The sequence below is a fragment of the Scyliorhinus torazame genome, chromosome 8, assembly GCF_047496885.1.
Source record: "Scyliorhinus torazame isolate Kashiwa2021f chromosome 8, sScyTor2.1, whole genome shotgun sequence".
NCBI lineage: Eukaryota > Metazoa > Chordata > Chondrichthyes > Carcharhiniformes > Scyliorhinidae > Scyliorhinus > Scyliorhinus torazame.
In genome coordinates this window covers 208,843,350-208,850,371 of record NC_092714.1, presented here as the reverse complement: position 1 = coordinate 208,850,371, position 7,022 = coordinate 208,843,350, and positions in this window count along the sequence as shown.

The following is a 7,022-nucleotide window of genomic DNA, read 5'->3' as shown; positions in this document are numbered from 1 at the left end:
CAATTAAGGGCTCACTCCCAGTAAAGTCTCAACTTTGGTCCATTTTTTACTGGAGGCTGGCTTTTGACTCCGCAAAGTCCGAAATGGCTAATTAATGGCCACTTAAGAAACTCATCCCACTGCCACTGGTATTCGACTGGAAGTGCCTCCACTCTCTTAAATGAGTCTCCCCCGTCCAGTCAATCTGGCCCCTGTGAGCCCGTCCCACTCATCTCTCTTCTCAACCTCAGCCCCAGGAATATATACAAAACCATTCTGCAACCTGAACTCAGCCTTTTGACGAATTTCAATGCATTAGACGGTTTTCTGCTGCAAGAGTTGATTACACTTGAATTTAATTGCTGTCCAGCTGTTTACTAATGAAGTGTTAATGGGTGCTTTCAAACATGCAATTTTTTTCTGAAGAACAGAAAATAGCTGCAGGAAAATGACCTTATGCAATTCCACGTTTTCGACAGTTCCCCGGAGTAATGAAGTATATACCCAAATGGAAGTATATGCATTCTCACGGTGCTATAGTATATTTGAATTGGAAATACTACCACTCAATAAGGAAGCTTGAAGTAAGGAATAGGCTAAATAATATCCCATGCTTTTCACAACATCCTCAGGAAAAAATTTATTTTTAAGTCAGTCAGTCAACTTGTCCCTGTTGTTTAAGAGAATTACAGATTCTATATCCATTTGGAGAGATGGTCTAAAATCCAAGCTCAAAGCAAGAAAGCATAATCTTTAAAGATCAGTAAAGTTTGGTTTTCATTTCAAGTTCAAGACATGTGTTTAGATTTTAATTAACATTTTGGGGGCGATTCTCCCAAATGGAGCCCAAGTGTTCGCGTCGTCATGAACACCGTCGCGTTTCACGACGGCTCTAAACGGGCACGGGGATGACCGATTCTGGCCCCCACAGGGGGCCAGCATGGCACTGGAGTGGTTCACACCGCTCCAGCCTCCCTTCCCGGCGCCAAGTAGGCGCCGCGCCAACCCGCGCATGCGCGGGGGACTTCTTTTACGAGCGCCAGCCCCGACTCAACATGGTGTTAGTGTTCAGGGGCTGGACACGCAGGAAAGTAGGCCCGGTGGGGGGAGAGGCCGGCCCGCCGATCGGTGGATCACGATCGCGGGCCAGACCCCATCGGAGGCTGTGCGAAAATATCCAGTCAAACTTGGAAGAAGTCAACTCTTTACATGGAACATTACCAAAGTTCAAAATTAAAAAGTCTGTTTTTCTCAAGAGCGAAGGAAAAGGTTATCAAAGCTGTGATGGATGAGGGAAGCTTAAAGATACAAACTGATGATCAGTTCCTTAGGCAAATCTTTGTTCCATGAGACTACATACAGGTGTTTTACACCCATCAAACCTTCTGGTCTGCTTTTAAATGCTTTAATCATTTTCCTCTGGGTTCAGATAAATCAACTGAGTTGATGTGTTTGTGTGATATATTAATCTTCAACCTGTTCAAACTGTTTAACTCACCTCAAAGTTTTCGAACCCTTGAATAAATTTGTCACTGAAAGTTGTGTCTATGCTGCAGGTGAATTGATGTGATTGTGCGTGTTGTATGATTGTTTATGTATGTGAGGTGCATGTTATGACCTGCCCGGATCCTATTGGTTGGGGACAATTGGTTACCTCATGTTCATTGGGGAATCTGGGCCGGGATTCTCCAATCACGCAGCCAAGTTCTGACGCCAGCTTGAAAAGCGGCGCGAGCCACTCCGGCATCAACGGGCCTCAAGTGGCAGGTATACACCCCTTCCTAGGGGCCTAGTAAGGCGCCGGAGTGGTGTCTGCAGCCCCGGCGCCTGAAAACCAGCACGCCACGGCCGGCGCAAGACTGCGCATGCGCGCCACGGCAGGCGAGAGTCCACGCATGCGCATGCGTTCCCGTCTCCGAGCCGGCCCCTGGCAATATGGCGGAGCCTTACTGGGGCCTGGCGCAGAGGAACATAGTCCCCCATGGAACTAGCCCGCCCGCTGATCGGTAGGCTCCGACCGCAGACCAGGCCACCATGGAGGCCACCCCGGGGTCGATCCCCCCCCCCCCCCCCCCCCCCCCACCAGGGCGGCCCCTGCAGCCAGAACTCTGAGGTCCCGCCGGGTGGGGCCATATGTAACCCACGCCAGCATATGTAACCCTTGGTGGGCATTCAGCCCGTCGAGGCCCGGAGAATCGCTTTCAACGGCCCCCGACCAGCATGGCGGCGATCCCGCGGGTGCCTGAGAATTGGCGCCGGAGAATCGACGGGCCTGCATCGGGGTGGTGTGGAGCAATTCTCACGCCTCCCCCCAGTGATTCTCTGACCCGGCGCAGGGTCTGAGAACCCCGCATCCTGAGCTCCTCCAATTGGGGGAGGGGTGAGGGAGGGGGCGGTGGGGGTGGGGGTGGGGGGGTGGGGGGGGGGACAGGTAATATGCAAGCAGTAGCAGGGTCGAGCAACTAGACCCAAGATCGCAAGAAACTGCAGAGTGTGGTGAACTCAGCCCAACGCATCACACAAGCTTGCCACCCTCCCGTTGATTCTATCTACACTTCCCGCTGCCTCAGGAAGGCAGACAGCAATGTCAGAGACCCGTCCCACCCAGGCTTTGTCCACGTCAGGACCCTTCCATCAGGTAGAAGATACAGAAGTCTGAAGACCTGCACATCCAGACATAGGAACAGCTTCTTCCCTAAGGCTACTAGGCTCTTCAGCGATTCCCCCTCGGATTGATCTGTTCCCTGTAAGCACACCATTCACAACGCCCTATGCTGCTCTTGCTCGTGTATTTTCTTTATTTGGCCCTTGTTCCTCACTGTAACTAATCACCATTTGTCAATGTACTATTTGTCGATGTACTCTGTCGATTATTCTTTTTGTCGACTGTGTACGTTCCTTTGGCCATAGAAAAATACTTTACACTGTACTTCGGTACATGTGACAATAAATCAATGTGGTGAAGAGTATTGCTGCTACAATTCACCACTGTATTGTATTGTATTATGTTGATGCCCTTGTGGGCTCCGCCTGTGGCTCCACCCCCTCAGGGCTGGTATATAGATCTGCAGCCTGTAGGCGGCACTCAGTACAGAGCAGTCGCAAGCAGGCACAGATCTAGCTTATTAAAACCACTGTTCACTTCTACTAATCGTCTTGTGTAAATTGATGGTCGCATTAATTTAATACGCTAAGATATTGTAATGGAAGCCGCCCTCAAACCTGATCGATCGGAACTCGACACAAAGGCAGCTGAAGCAAAAGGAATCTTTCACACTGACTCCGCTGCTTTGAGGCCTACCTCGCCGCCTCCTCCTCGCCCGCCTCCACCGAGGCACAGAAGCTGAGTCTCCTCCACGGCCGGGTGAGCCACAGAATCTCTGTACTAATCGAAGACGTAACCACGCACGCAGACATTAAGTGAGGCCTGTGAACGAAGTGTTCGTGCGGCATCTCCTCACCACATGTCGTAAACGCCCCAGGGAATCGCTGGAGGAATATCTACGTGACCTGAGGGTACTCGCTCGAAACTGCAACTACAAGGACGTCACGGCCTTGCAGCACATGGAACTCGCCATCCGGGACACCTATGTGGCTGGAGTCCGGTCCAACTATGTCAGACAGCGTCTGCTCGGAAAGGGCGCCCTCGACCTAGAAGAGACAGTAAAACTATCCACCTCATTAGAGGTAGTCTTCCAGAGCCTAAATGCTTTCCCCTCCAACCACGTGATTTCCTCGTGGGCGCCGGAGGCGCGACCATCACGCGACCCAAAGGGGTCACAGGCCTGTGCTGCCCGCCCAACCCGGGGTGCCGCCTTGCTATTTCTGCGATCAGAACCAGCACCCCAGGCAGCGTTGCCCAGCTTGGAACGCGATCTGCAGCGACTGCAGCAAGAAAGGACATTTTGCCAAAGTCTGCTTGGCCCGATCCAAAGTTCCAAAATCGCAGGCCCAACTCACAAACTCAGAAGCCCGCAGACCCTGCAGCGTGCATGCCTGCCGGTAATGGCCCCTTCTGACGCGTCATCCGCCTCGTGCTATCTGTGGGAGCTACCATCTTTAACCCTACCTGACATGTGCGACTCATGGGGCCCGCCATCTTCAACGCCACCTGACACGTGCGACCGACGGGGGCCGCCATCTTGGGACCACCCCGTTACCACCGACCACGCCGGCTACCCGCAGCTTGGCGCTGTCACTCTCGACCAGTCACGGCCCCAGCACCTCAAGAACTCCATGATGACCGTCCGGGTCAATGGGCACAAAACGCCCTGTCTGTTTGACTCTGGGAGCACGGAGAGCTTCATCCATCCGGACACAGTAAGGCGGTGTTCCCTCCAGATTTCCCCCGCATCCCAAACAATCTCCCTCCTTCTTGATTGCATTCAGTGCAGATCCAGGGGTACTGTGTCGTGAACCTCGTGATACAGGGCGCCAAGTACGCCAATTTTAAACTCTATGTCCTCCCCCATTTCTGCGCTCCTCTCTTGTTAGGGCTGGATTTCCAGCGCAACCTCAGAAGCCTGACCCTGAAGTTCGGCGGACCCCTACCCCCTCTCACCATTTTTGAGGTCGCCCCTCCCCCGCTCTTCGCGAACCTCACCTCTGACTGTAAACCTGTCACCACCAGGAGCAGGCGGTACAGTGCCCAGGACAGGACTTTTATCAAGTCGGAGGTCCAGCGGCTCTTGAGGGAGGGGATCATCGAGGCCAGTAATAGCCCCTGGAGAGCCCAAGTGGTGGTCGTCAGGACCGGGAAAAAGAACCGGATGGTTGTAGACTACAGCCAGACCATAAATTGTTACACGCAACTCGATGCATACCCCCTTCCCCACATTGCGGACATGGTTAATCAGATTGAACACTACCTGGTTTTCACCTCATTAGATCTGAAGTCCGCATACCACCAGCTTCCGATCCGCCCGGAAGACCGCCACTACACTGCCTTTGAAGCAGACGGCTGCCTCTTCCACTTCCTCAGGGTCCTCTTCAGCTTCACCAATGGGGTCTCGGTATTCCAAAGAACGATGGACCGAATGGTTGACCATTACGGGCTGCGGGTCACGTACTTGGATAACGTCATCATCTGCGCCCATGATCAGCAGGACCACGACGCTAACCTTCAGAAGTTCCTCCAAATCGCCCAGGCTCTCAATCTCACCTACAACAAGGGGGAAATGTGTTTTCTGCAAAACCCGACTAGCCATCCTTGGCTATGTCGTGGAAAACAGAGTCCTAGGGCCCGACCCCGACCGCATGTGCCCCCTCCAGCAACTTCCCTTTCGCCACTGCCCCAAGGCCCTGAAAAGATGCCTGGGGTTCTTCCCATATTATGCCCAGTCGGTCCCCAACTATGCGGACAAAGCCCGCCCACTTATCAAAGCCACCAACTTTCCCCTGACGACTGAGGCCCGCCTGGCCTTCAGCCGCATCAAGGCAGACATTACCAAGGCCGCAATGCACGCAGTGGACAAGACCATTCCCTTCCAGGGGGAGAGCGACGTGTCGGATGTTGCCCTGGCCGCTACCCATAACCAGGCAGGCAGGCCCGTGGCCTTCTTTTCCCATACCCTCAACGCCTCCGAGATTCGACACTCCTCTGTCGAAAAGGAAGCTCAAGCCATTATGGAAGCTGTGCGGCATTGGAGGCACTACCTGGCCGGTAGGAGATTCACCCTCGTCACCGACCAACGGTCGGTAGCCTTTATGTTCAAAAACACACAGCGGGGCAAGATCAAGAATAATAAAATCTTGAGGTGGAGAATCAAACTCTCCACCTATAATTACGATATCGTGTATCGTTCTGGGAAGCTCAATGAGCCCCCAGATGCCCTGTCCCACGGCACATGCGCCAGCGCGCAAGATGACCGACTTTGGGCCATCCATAATGACCTCTGTCACCCGGGGGTCACCCGGCTTCTCCACTTCATCAAGGCCCGCAACCTGCCCTACTCCACCGAGGAGGTCAGGGCCATGACCAGGGACTGCCAAGTCTGCGCGGAGTGCAAGCCGCACTTCTATCGGCCAGACAAGGCCCACCTGGTGAAGGCATCCCACCCCTTTGAGCGCCTCAGCGTCAATTTCAAAGTGCCCCTCTCCTCCACTAACCGCAACGTGTATTTTCTCAACATCGTTGACGAGTACTCCCGTTTCCCCTTTGCCATCCCATGCCCCGACATGACCTTGGCCACTGTCATTAAGGCCCTACACAGCATCTTTACCCTGTTTGGTTTCTCCACTTACGTCCACAGTGACCAGGGCTCCTCGTTTATGAGCGATGAGCTGCGTCAGTATCTGCTCGGTAAGGGCATTGCCTCGAGCAGGACTAGCAGCTACAACCCCCGGGGAAACGGACAGGTGAAGAGAGAGAACGTGACGGTATGGAAGGCCGTCCTTCTGGCCCTACAGCCTAGAGGTCTCCCGGTTTCCCGCTGGCAGGAGGTCCTCCCCGACGCGCTCCATTCCATTGGTCATTCCTCTGCACAGCGACGAACGAGACCCCTCACGACCCTCTATTTGTCTTCCCCAGAATTCCACCTCTGGGGTCTCGCTTCCATCCTGGCTGACAACTCTGGGACCTGTCCTCCTCCGGAAGCACGTGAGGAGCCATAAGTCCGACCCCCTGGTCGAGAGGGTCCAGCTCCTACATGCCAACCCTCAGTATGCCTACATGGCGCACTGCGACGGCCGACAAGATACAGTCTCCCTCCGGGATCTGGCACCCGCCGGTTCCCCCGTGGCCATCACCTACCACCCCCCCACCCTACACTGAACACCGCCCCCACCCCTACACAGCCTACTCCCCCCCTCCTCCCATCGCCGACCCACCATGATGAAGCTCCAGACGACACGCTCCCGGAGTCAAAGAGCCCAACACCCGTGCCTGCAGCGAAGCCAGAGCTGAGGCGATCACAGAGAACGATCAAGGCGCCGGCCAGACTCGATCTGTTAGCCCACTTCACCCCCGCTGGACTTCAATTTTTTAACAGGGGGTGAATGTGGTGAACGTATTGCTGCTGCAATTCGCCACTGTATTGTATTGC